The 13,250-nt window shown below is 46.3% G+C and overlaps 1 protein-coding gene across 2 annotated transcripts in view; it reads left to right on the forward strand.

The window, feature by feature from the left end:
* The first annotated feature begins 437 nt into the window (after positions 1 to 437).
* Positions 438 to 13,250, forward strand: part of LOC139374871 (large neutral amino acids transporter small subunit 3-like) — a 51,375-nt gene continuing 38,562 nt past the window's right edge. Inside the window, exon 1 of one of the 2 annotated variants that reach the window (XM_071116051.1) lies at positions 438 to 639. The gene's annotated coding sequence lies outside the window, so the exon portion shown is untranslated. The remainder of the gene's footprint in view (positions 640 to 13,250) is intronic. The other variant, XR_011627741.1, reaches the window with a different exon arrangement.

Below are 13,250 nucleotides of genomic sequence, written 5' to 3' on the forward strand. Positions count from 1 at the left end.
CAGAGCAATGTATTTAAATACATGGCTGTGGTTAGGGTATTCTTCACATTGTAAAGCCACAATGTGTCTCAATATGGCCCCTCACCATGTCGTCCATGGTTTCCCAAGCTCGGTCCTGCCCCCCCCCCCCCCCCCCCCCCCCCCCCCCCCCAAAAAAAATCAAAGCTTGAAGAAGAGTTGGGTACTTCAATCCACTGTGTAGTGCTAGGGCAAAAAAAACAGCCTACATTGGGAAACGCTGATGTTGGCTAACCTCACCAGGAAAAACATGCTGTTAGTGTATATTTTTTTACATCGCCGAAAGGTGGCGCAGTAGAGCAGGGTTTGAAGATTTGACAGCTGTAAAGTACCACTGACAGCTGGGCGTGCATGCGTAAGTGGAAACTTGTTGCTGTGGGGGGGTCCCATTTATATAGACCGTTGGAAGGCGAGAGGAGGGGTTTAAAGCCATGCAGATGTAATGAAGTTGTGACGAGGAACTAACCGAATGGAAAGTGAAGTTTCACAAGACCCACAGTAACTGACTGTAACGTGTTATTGCAACACATGAACAGTTTAAGTCCCGCTTTTTTTTCCACTAAAGACGGGAAATAAACCATTTACCGTAGATATCGATTCTTTCAGGGATTATCCTCCGAAGTAAGTAATTTCTGTCATATTTTGGGGTTTTGCATGTTCAGAAATTTGAATCTTTTGTGTCTGTGGTAAGAGGAATTTGACTTTACGCACATGGCACAAGACTTCTCTTGAATATTTGTTTTTTCCCCTCATTCTATTTCATTCTTTATATGACAGTCTTTCATTTGTTTTCCTATTAATGTACATGCCTTTTGTGTAGACAGCGTGACAAGGATGATTTTATATCAGTTTAAACAATGCTAAAGTAAATTTTGACACTAGTATGTTTGGCGCTAATTATATATATCTATCACATTTGTTGTTGACACGTTTCAGGTGTCGTTTAGCCATAAGAGTAGTATAATGGAGGGTGACCAGTACATTGTTTATAGTCAACTTTGTATAATTGGAAATAGGTCCAGATTTGAACGCGGCAACGGGCAGTCCATGCGCTGTCCACGTAAAAGGTGGCACCGCCGGTGTCACCTGGACGCAGCTGTTAGTGCGCACACAGGGGAGCACGAGGAGAGGTCAAGTGACTGGCCGCACTAGGGGAAACAGCTGAGAGTGAGTGACAGAGAGTGAGTCGAAAGAGAGGTGGGGCGGTTTTACCACCCCTGGTTTTAAGAAGAGATCTGTGACTATCCATTTGAACTCCATATTACTAGTAGTAGTAAACCAACCTATAACCATGCCAACAGCACCAATCAACCAGGGCCACAGACTTGATTGTGATGCAAACCCTCTGACGTCATCGCTCTCTCGCTCTCGACACACTTCACAGTTAGTTGGTGGACTGATCTGTTCATGACATGGCCAGTGAATGGTGGTGCCAGTGTTAACATATTGTGTATTTACTCTGCCTTCGCTGGTGTCTACAGCAGGAATTGGAAATCCAGCAACTCTTGGAGGAACAGTGGAAGTTGATAAAGTGCTTCTTTATTATTATGTTTACCAATAAAGAAGATCTTTATCAACTTCCTCTGTTCCTCTAAAAGATTTGCTGGATTTCTTATTAATGATGCTTTCCAACTCTTTTGAATCAAATGAAATGTTATCGGTCACATGCACGTATTTTGGCAGATGTTAGTGCGGGTGTAGTGAAATGCTTGTGTTCCTAGCTCCCACGGCGCAGTAGTATCTAACAATTCACAAAACACACCGATCTAGAAGTAAAAGAATGGAATAAATGTATAAATATTAGGACAAGCAATGTTGGAGTCCGGAGTATAAACATAAATATATGATGGGATGTATAGACATTATGGACAGTATGTGGAGAGAATATTTAGTATATATGTGGAAGACGTAGGATAGAATAGTATTTATACAGCAATGGTTGAATGGGATGGCATTGACTAGAATACAGTATATAGATATGAAATGAGTAGAACAGTATGTAAACATTAAGGTGACCAGTGTTCCATTATTAAAGATACCAGTGATTCCATGTCTATGTACAATGGTCAGCAGTCTCTACGATGCAGGGGTTGAGTAATCGGGTGGTAGCCGGCTAGTGACAGTGACTTAAGTTCACGGCAGGGTACTGGGTGAAGGACAAAAAAACACTCCAAAAGTTGCTTAGGAGCAGAGCTGCTATGTCTGTCGGCGCCATCTTCCTGCTGAAGGGGAAAAAAAATCATTGACAGACCATTTCCCCCTTTTCCCCATTTGGTTCCACTGGCACACAAAACAAAAAAATGACTTATGACCAGTGCCTGAATTGGGCCAGTACACACCAGTAATATGTACAGGCTCCTCTATAAAACAGTACCAGCACCCATTTCAGCCCACATCAAGCACTGTTGAAACTATGACTATCAAGCCACATCTCCCTGTTTTTTTTGCTTCGTCGTTTAACAGACACTCTTATCCAGAGCAACTAGGGTTAAGTTCCTCACTCAGGGGCACATCAACAGATTTTTCACCTAGTTGGCTCTGGGATTCAAACCAGCAATCTTTCGGTTACTGGCCCAATGCTCTAAACCGCTAGGCTACCTGCCGTCTCCGTCTGAGTGACGGTTGGAAGTGACGTGACATCCCGTTGGTGATCGTCGTCATAGCGATCATACCACGACCAGCCAGACAGACAGTCAGTCAGTCAGTCATTGTGGACAGGACTCGTGTGGCAGGTCTGTCTCTCTGGATGCATCCCAAATGGGCACCCTATTCCCTACAGAGTGAACTATAAAGGGAGTAGAGTGCCATTTGGGGCCCATCCTCTGTCTGTCCGTGTCAAGGTTGAGATACAACTTTATCTGTTCTGCTGGGGGGCATCGGGGTGGAAAGAATCAGAGAGACAGACAGACGAACTAGATGGAGAGCGAGATAGTAAGAAGAGAGAGATCAACCAAAATGGACAGGGGAGGGGGATTCTTCAGACCCGGTGCCACGCTATACCGCAATAAACATAGTTCAAATGCAGAGGCCATTGATTGAGTGATTTTAAAGTAGCCGATCTCCGCTGCGCTGTATCAGAACAATGGACAGCGCCCTACACACTAAAGCAAGGCCCATCTTGGTGATGAATGTAGGCTACAAGAAAGATTGTGTAATGTACCTATTACAAACAGCCTATATGAATGCAGCCGTACACACAGCTGTCTTGCCAACATAATGCTAACTAAATGCTGAAAGTAGTCGCCTAGTTATTCATGCGTGCAAACTAAAATACTGAATAGCAAGCAGTTTGGCTTAGAATCCCGGCGAATGCGAATGCGAACGAATGAGTGCCGAACGAGTGCCGAACGGATCAAAACAAACAGACCTAGTAAACAAAATAGCAGATCGACAAAGGCACGATCGATATTTAGGCTGGTTACGTTAAACGGTAAACAAACACAGTAATCAAAAAGGTGACTGGAGATCCGAATAGCCAGAACACAGCCTACAGTGAGATGCAGCCACGCACAGCTGTCTTGCCACACAAATAGACCAGTAAAGGCCCACTTCAAAAATGGAAAAACATTTTTTTTACTAGGCAAGTCAGTTAAGAACAAATTCTTATTTTCAATGACAGCCTAGGAACAGTGGGTAAACGGCCTGTTCAGGGGCAGAACAACAGATTTTGTACCTTGTCAGCTCGGGGATTTGAACTTGCAACCTTTCGGTTACTAGTCCAATGCTCTAACCACTAGGCTACCCTGCCACCCCATGGTCCGCTCATGAGTACAGCAACACGTTGTGATATGGCACAATACACTTCTGTGGGTCATATTCGACCCACGTAATCAATTAAGCAATGCCGAAAATAAACACGTTTCCAATACGACGTACAGTTCCATTTACAACCACGAAAACCAGTATGAACCGGTTGCTATTAAAATAACGTTTTTGGACTGAAAACCTGCGGCTAGGGTAGGATTCTAGGCTAACCTGGCCGCCTCCTCTGTTCAAAGACCTTCAGGAAGACTCGGAGGTGGAGAGGGCTATGGAGACATTCTCCTTGCGCCGCTTGTCGATACAGCGCAGCGGAGATACAGATTTTTTTCACCAAGCTGTCACTCAATAATTTGAACGTTTATTTTGCTATTTTTATATTAGGGACGTACAACTAAAACTGAGGGGACACAAGTTTCAGCTGAGGGAGGAGCAGAGAGGTCAGGGGTTAGAGGTCAAAGTCTCACACTTTCCCATGTTGGGCTACCGAGTGGCGCAGCGGTCTAAGGCACTGCATCTCAGTGCTAGAGACGTCACTACAGACACCCTGGTTTGAATCCAGGCTGCATTACAACCGGCCATGATAAGGGAGTCCCGTAGGGCAGCGTCGTCCAGGTTTGGCCGGTGTAGGCCGTCATTGTAAATAAGATTTTTTTCTGACTTGCCTAGTTAAATAAAAGGTTAAATTACATGTTTGTTTGTTTTTTCTGTTTTGTTTCAGTATGAGCACATTCCAGATACAATATCCTTATGTCATATAGATGTGGTAGTAAGTAATCTTTGCCTGATCATAGTTGGCTAAAATCACATGATTCACACCCGATGATGTCATCAGTGTCTCCGGATGATGCCATCGGAAAAAACATATTTTCTTCTATCTTTGTAACTACAAAAAACATAGAAACCTGCCGTTTTCACATGTACTCCCTGTTCACCCATGACCGAATGGCCAAACACGACTCCAACACCATCAGTAAGTTTGCTGACGACACAACAGTGGTAGGCCTGATCACCGACAACGATGAGACTGCCTATAGGGAGGAGGTCAGAGACCTGGCAGTGTGGTGCCAGGACAACAACCTCTCCCTCAATGTGAGCAAGACAAAGGAGCAGATCGTGGACTACAGGAAAAGGCGGGCTGAACAGGTCCCCATTAACGTCGATGGGGCTGTGGTGGAGCGGGTCGAGAGTTCCTTTGTGTCCACATCCCCAACTAACTATCATGGTCCAAACACACCAAGACAGTCGTGAAGAAGGCACGACAACACCTTTTCCCCCTCAGTTCGGGTTATGTTTTGTAGTTACAAAGATAGAAGAAAATATGTTTTTTCCGATGGCATCATCCGGAGACACTGATGACATCATCGGGTGTGAATCATGTGATTATAGTCAATTATGAGCAGGCAAAGATAACTTAAAACCACATCTATATGACATAAGGAGATTGTATCTGGAATGTGCTCATACTGAACCGGAACAGAAAAAAAACATGTAATTTAACATTTGTTTAACTAGGAAAGTCAGTTAAGAACAAATTCTTATTTACAATGACTGCCTACACCGGCCAAACCTGGACGACGCTGGGCCAGTTGTGCGCCACCCTATGGGTCCCATCCCCAGATCCTCAAAAAGTTATACAGCTGCACCATCAAGAGCATCCTGACCGGTTGCATCACCTCCTGGTATGGCAATTGCTCGGCATCTGACCTTTAGGAGCTACAGAGGATAGTGAGTACGGCCCAGTACATCACTGGGGCCAAGCTTCCTGCAAACCAGGACCTAAACTCAGGAAAAAAAGAAACGTCCTCTCACTGTCAACTTCGTTTATTTTCAGCAAACTTAACATGTGTACATATTTGTATGAACATAACAAGATTCAACAACTGAGACATACACTGATCAAGTTCCACAGACATGTGACTAACAGAAATTGAATAATGTGTCCCTGAACAAGGGGGGGGGGGTCAAAATCAAAAGTAACAGTCAGTATCTGGTGTGGCCACCAGCTGCATTAAGTACTGCTGTGCATCTCCTCCTCATGGACAGCACCAGATTTGCCCATTTTTGCTGTGAGATGTTACCCCACTCTTCCACCTAGGCTCCTGCAAGTTCCCCCACATTTCTGGGGGGAATGGCCCTAGCCCTCACCCTCCGATCCAACAGGTCCCAGACGTGCTCAATGGGATTGAGATCTGGGCTCTTCGCTGGCCATGGCAGAACACTGACATTCCTGTCTTGCAGGAAATCACACACAGAACGAGCAGCATTGTCATGCTGGAGGGTCATGTCAGGTTGAGCCTGCAGGAAGGGTACCACATGAAGGAGGAGGATGTCTTCCCTGTAACGCACAGCGTTGAGACTGCCTGCAATGACAACAAGCTCAGTCCGATGATGCTGTGACACACCGCCCCAGACCATGACAGACCCTCCACCTCCAAATCGATCCCGCTCCAGAGTACAGGCCTCTGTGTAACGTTCATTCCTTCAACGATAAACGCGAATCCGACCATCACCCCTGGTGAGACAAAACCGTGACTCATCAGTGAAGAGCACTTTTTGCCAGTCCTGTCTGGTCCAGCGAGGGTGGGTTTGTGCCCATAGGCGACGTTGTTGCCGGTGATGTCTGGTGAGGACTTGCCTTACAACAGGCCTACAAGCCCTCAGTCCAGCCTCTCTCAGCCTATTGCAGACAGTCTGAGCACTGATGGAGGGATTGTGCGTTCCTGGTGTTGTTGGTGTTGTTGTTGCCATCCTGTACCTGTCCCGCAGGTGTGATGTTCGGATGTACCGATCCTGTGCAGGTGTTGTTACACGTGGTCTGCCACTGCGAGGACGATCAGTTGTTCGTCCTGTCTCCCTGTAGCGCTGTCTTAGGCGTCTCACAGTACGGACATTGCAATTTATTGCCCTGGCCACATCTGCAGTCCTCATGCCTCCTTGCAGCATGCCTAAGGTATGTTCACGCAGATGAGTAGGGACCCCGGGCATCTTTCTTTTGGTGTTTACAGAGTCAGTAGAAAGGCCTCTTTACTGTCCTAAGTTTTCACAACTGTGACCTTAATTGCCTACTGTCTGTAAGCTGTTAAGTGTCTAAACGACCGTTCCACAGGTGCATGTTCATTAATTGTTTATGGTTCATTGAACATGCATGGGAAACAGTGTTTAGACCCTTTACAATGAAGATCTGTGAAGTTATTTGGATTTTTACGAATTATCTTTGAAAGACAGGGTCCTGAAAAAGGGCCGTTTCTTTTTTTGCTGAGTTTATACACTAGACAGTGTCAGAGGAAGGCCCCAAAAACGTTCAGAGACTCCAGTCACCCAAGTCATAGAGTTTTTCTCTGCTACCCACACGGCAAGCGGTACCGGAGCGCCAAGTCTAGTACCAAAAGGCTCATTGACAGCTTCTACCCGCAAGCCTGCAAGACTGCTGACCAATTAATCAAATTGCCCCAGACTATTTACATTTACAACCCCCCCCCCTCAATTTGTTTTGTACACTGCTGCTACTCGAATAACCTGTACCCCCCCGCACATTGACTGGTACCCCCTGTATATAGTCTCATTGTTATTTTATTGTGTTACTCTTTATATATTTTTTTACTTTAGTTTATTTGGTAAATATTTTCTTAACTCTTTCTTGAACTACACTGTTGGTAAAGGGCTTGTAAGTAAGCATTTCACGGTGTCTACACTTGTATTCGGCGCATGTGCCAAATAAAGTTTGATTTGATGTTAGGGTGGTGCTAGAGATGACCAATTTCATGTTGAAAAAGGGTGAAGTTTCTCTTTAAACACTTCTCCAGTCATGGTAATAACCAGATATTCTGTGCAACATAGATGTGTTCCCATGTAGTGTACAGGTGTAGTTAAGTGGGACTGGGTCTGTGACCACTGCAGCTATTTTTGGCCCCAGCTGGCCGAAGTCCCAGTCTGGATGCAGGCCTGTGCTCAAGAGAGGTAATAGACCCTCAGTCAAACCTGCTTTACCTACACACACAGTCACAGATAGAATGGCATTTATTCACACTTATATCAAACATGTTGTATAACTAAACCAAGAAAGACCACAGCCGGTCATTTCAAATGGGAACAAATGAGTCATAGTGGGCAGAACAAGGAAGGTGGTGGGCAGAGCCAAGCAAGAGCTAGCGAGATCCTATTGGCATGCTCTCACAACCATTTGCATATGTATGTTAGGGACCGCCTACTCTGAAGTGCGTGTGTGCAAAAACTCAATTCGCCTTTGCTCTCCTTCTAAACAACATATTTTTTTGTTGCTTTTTTGTTGTTTTTGCAAAGGGTAAAGTCTACAAAACTTCAGTCCACTCTGTTCGTAACAGATTCTAGTTTTGGGGAAGAGAAAACTGAATTGAGATCAAATATTTCATTGACGAGAAAATGAGCAGAATGCCGACCAAAATCCATCTCGTTCCATCTTCTCCCACTGCCGGCCACGCCGAGCGGATGCTTCAAGTGTATACATCCGGTGAAATATCTGTCTCATTGTTCTATCTGTGCTTATACGTACTCACACATACATCTAACATCCATTTGTTTGATGCATACAGACGTCATGCCTATTGGCCACAGGTAAACATATACATTTCTGTGAGTTATACTCCGGAGTTATACTCTTCTCATTGGAATTTACATTTTTACAAGGCACATTGCACAAGGCTAAACTCTCCCTAACTAGGTCAGGCTGTGTGCATATGTGTGTGCCCATAGGCACATGCAAATAACATAGTGTGTGTTTGTGTCAGTCCCTGCTCTCTGATACCTGATAGGTCCACGGCATGAGGTCAGACACACAGCGGTAAGGTCAATGTGACGTGGTGAGGCTGGACCCAGGTGCAGGGAAGAGACCAGACGAGGAGTCAGTGGTTAAGGATAGACATAAATGCTTTACTGATAAACAGTAGCCGCAGGATCACAGTACACTGGGGAAAACCCCTCCACTAAGTTTCGAAAACTCACTCAGGAAACAAACACCCCCTGTAAAACAATTAAAGCTGCAAAGGAAACCAGAAAACACCCCCCCCCCCCCTTTAATAGGGAAATCATAATGAGTAATAGGACACAACTGAGTGTCATTAATGTCTTTAATCGCCAGTTTTGTACAACGCAACTCAGACCAGAGCATACCGGACCTATTTTCTCTCCATATCCCTGGATTTCTACCGCAAGCTCTGGATATTTATACCTGGATCTTGCAGCTAGCTAGCTGCTATCCGAGTGACTATTGGCTTACGTCGGTCCCGAAGCAAACATAAATTATTACGGAGCTAGCCAGCTGAAGAGTTCCATCAGCCACTCCTGGGCTACAATCACCTATCCGGACCCGTTTTACTGCCAACGCGGAGCCCCACCGGGCCTTCACGACTGGACTACCGATGTTATCTGCCCGAGGGAGTTATCCAACTGGCCCCTCCGTCGCGACGTTACCTGAACTCCCATCTGAACGGTCCCCTCTACCACACGGAACCCCACTAATCTACCGACGGAAACGCACGAGGTGGCTAAAAACAGACCTACATCCTCTGCCAGCTTGCTACCCATGGCCCTGCTAGCTGTCTGAATTGCCATGACCCCAACCAACCTCACTACTCACTGGACCCTTATGATCACTTGGCTAAGCATGCCTCTCCTTAATGTCAATATGCCTTGTCCACTGCTGTTCTGGTTAGTGTTTATTGTCTTATTTCACTGTAGAGCCTCTAGCCCTGCTCATTATACCTTATCCAACCCTTCAGTTCCACCACCCACACATGTGATGACAACACCTGGTTGCAATTATGTTTATAGAGACAATATCTCTCTCATCATCACTCAATGCCTAGGTTTACCTCCACTGTATTCACATCCTACCATATCTTTGTCTGTACATTATACCTTGAAGCTATTTTATCGCCCCCAGAAACCTCCTTTTACTCTTTGTTCCAGACGTCCTAGATGACCAATTCTCATAGCTTTTAGCCGTACCCTTATCCTACTCCTCCTCTGTTCCTCTGGTGATGTAGAGGTGAATCCAGGCCCTGAAGTGCCTAGCTCCACTCCTATTCCCCAGGCACTCTCTTTTGATGACTTCTGTAACCGTATAAGCCTTGGTTTCATGCATGTTAACGTTAGAAGCCTCCTCCCTAAGTTTGTTTTTATTCACTGCTTTAGCACACTCTGCCAACCCGGATGTCCTAGCCGCGTCTGAATCCTGGCTTAGGAAGACCACCAAAAAACTCTGAAATCCCCATCCCTAACTACAACATTTTCAGACAAGATAGAACGGCCAAAGGGGGCAGTGTTGCAATCTACTGCAGAGGTAGCCTGCAGAGTTCTGTGCTACTATCCAGGTCTGTACCCAAACCATTTGAACTTCTACTTTTAAAAATCCAACTATCTAAAAACAATTCTCTCACCGTTTCCGCCTGCTATAGACCACCCTCTGCCCCCAGCTGTGCTCCGGACACCATATGTGAACTGATTGCCCCCCATTTATCTTCAGAGCTCGTGCTGCTAGGTGACCTAAACTGGAACATGCTTAACACCCCAGCTATCCTACAATCTAAGCTTGATGCCCTCAATCTCACACAAATTATCAATGAACATACCAGGTACCATCCCAAAGCCGTAAACACGGGCACTCTCATATATATCATCCTAACCAACTTGCCCTCTAAACACACCTTTGCTGTTTTCAACCAAGTTTTCAATCAAGCGATCACTGCCTCATTGCCTGCATCTGTAATGGGTCAGCGGTCAAGAGACCTCCACTCATCACTGTCAAACGCTCCCTGAAACACTTCAGCGAGCAGGCCTTTCTAATCGACCTGGCCCGGGTATCCTGGAAGGATATTGACCTCATCCCATCAGTAGAGGATGCCTGGTTATTTTTTTAAATGCCTTCCTCACCATCTTAAATAAGCATGCCCCATTCAAGAAATTTAGAACCAGGAACAGATATAGCCCTTGGTTCTCTCCAGACCGGACTGCCCTTAACCAACACAAAAACATCCTATGGCATTCTGCATTAGCATCGAACAGCCCCCGTGATATGCAACTTTTCAGGTAAGTTAGAAACCAATATACACAGGCAGTTAGAAAAGCCAAGGCTGGCTTTTTCAAGCAGAAATTTGCTTCCCCCAACACAAACTCAAAAAAGTTCCGGGACACAGTAAAGTCCATGGAGAATAAGAACACCTCCTCCCAGCTGCCCACTGCACTGAGGATAGGAAACTCTGTCACCACCGATAAATCCACTATAATTTTGAATTTCAATAAAAAAAATTCTATGGCTGGCCATTCTTTCCACCTGGCTACCCCTACCCCGGTCAACAGCACTGTAGCCCCGACAGCAACTCGCCCAAGCCTTCCCTATTTCTCCTTCTCCCAAATCCAGTCAGCTGATGTTCTGAAAGAGCTGCAAAATCTGGACCCCTACAAATCAGCCGGACTAGACAACCTGGACCCTTTCTTTCTAAAATGATCTGCCGAAATGGTTGCAACCCCTATTACTAGCCTGTTCAACCTCTCTTTCGTGTCGTCTGAGATTCCCAAAGATTGGAAAGCAGCTGCGGTCATCCCCCTCTTCAAAGCGGGAACACTCTTGACCCAAACTGCTACAGACCTATATCTATCCTACCCTGCCTTTCTAAGGTCTTCGAAAGCCAAGTCAACAAACAGATTACCGACCATTTCGAATCCCACCGCACCTTCTCCGCTATGCAATCTGGTTTCAGAGCTGGTCATGGGTGCACCTCAGCCACGCTCAAGGTCCTAAACGATATCTTAACCGCCATCGATAAGAAACAATACGGTGCAGCCGTATTCATTGACCTGGCCAAGACTTTCGACTCTGTCAATCACCACATCCTCATCGGCAGACTCAATAGCCTTGGTTTCTCAAATGATTGCCTCGCCTGGTTCACCAACTACTTCTCTGATAGAGTTCAGTGTGTCAAATCGGAGGGCTTGTTGTCTGGGCCTCTGGCAGTTTCTTTGGGGGTGCCACAGGGTTCAATTCTTGGGCCGACTCTCTTCTCTGTATACATAAATGATGCCGCTCTTGCTGCTGGTGAGTCTCTGATCCACCTCAACGCAGACGGCACCATTCTGTATACTTCTGGCCCTTCTTTGGACACTGTGTTAACAACCCTGCAGGAGGCGTCTCAGCACTTGGTGGACATGCAGTATGTGTTCTGGAAGGGTTTTGGCGAAGATCAAGATGTCATCGAGGTAAACAAAGACGAACTGATTCAATATATCCCTAAGAGTGTCATTGACCAATGCTTGAAAGACTGCGGGTAAGTTCAATAATCCGAAGGGCATGACTAAATACTCATAGTGACCACTAGGGGTGTTAAAGGCAGTTTTCCACTCATCTCTTTCCCTGATTCTCATCAGATTGTAAGCGTTACGGAGGTCCAGTTTGGTGAAGAATTGGGCCCCTTTTGCCAACTCCAAGGAGGCGGACATCAGAGGTAGGGGGGTAACGATTCTTGATCGTAATCCGGTTCAGCCCGCTGTAATCAATGCAAGGACGCAGGCCTCCATCCTGCTTACCCACAAAGAAGAAGTCTGCACACGCTGGATGTAGAAGGGTGAATGAAACCTGCCTCCAGCGACTCCCGGATGTAATTGTCCATGACCAGGAGAATAGTGGGATATGTAGAGCTAGACAGGGGTACCCTAGGATAAGAGGGTTCTCGGGAGCTGTGATCAAAAGGAAACTAAAAGTCTCTGAGTGATTCACCCGAACCTACAGTAGAATGGGCTTGGTCTGATATTCCACCAAGTCAGAGACAATGGGGCATCCATCAAGGGCTTGAATCTGCAGAGGGATGGGACATTTCACGCAGGGGATTTGTATTTTGTTAAAGTCTTGATCAATGAAATTCTCTGTGGCCCCGGAGTCCATGAAGGCTTGAATCTGGTGCTGATGGTTGTCCCAGTGGAGGGTTGTGGGTAGTGACAGACGGTGACTGGGTAGCTGGGAGGTATCTGCACAGCTCGTCAGGGTCTCCCCTTGTCCTGGCGAGCATTGGCATTTCCTGTCAGCTATTGGCATGTAGCTTGGAGATGGCTGAGACCTCCGCAGTAGAGGCAGCAGCCTTTGAGAATGCGCCTGTCACGCTCCTGTGGGCTCAGACGTGTGCGTCCCAGCTGCATGGGCTCGTCAATGCCGAGTTCGGCGGGCTTGGGGTTCTCAGGAAACCGGGATACTGGGGTGGTGTCATAAAGGCGTTGTCTCAAGAGTTCTCGAAGGCGGTTGTCGATCCTGATTGCCAGCATTATCGGTACTCGGGTCCTCCCCCAGATCCTAAGTGGCCAGTTCATCTTTGATGGAGTTAGACAAACTCTGGTGGAAAGCGGTGACCAAGGCCTCCGTATTCCACCCACTCATGGTCTGACCCCTTGGCGGATGTTGAACAGTCAGCTGGCCGCTTCTCGTCCGCCAACTGGGTAGTCGAAGGCTA

This window comes from Oncorhynchus clarkii, chromosome 19 (genome assembly GCF_045791955.1).
Source record: "Oncorhynchus clarkii lewisi isolate Uvic-CL-2024 chromosome 19, UVic_Ocla_1.0, whole genome shotgun sequence".
NCBI lineage: Eukaryota > Metazoa > Chordata > Actinopteri > Salmoniformes > Salmonidae > Oncorhynchus > Oncorhynchus clarkii.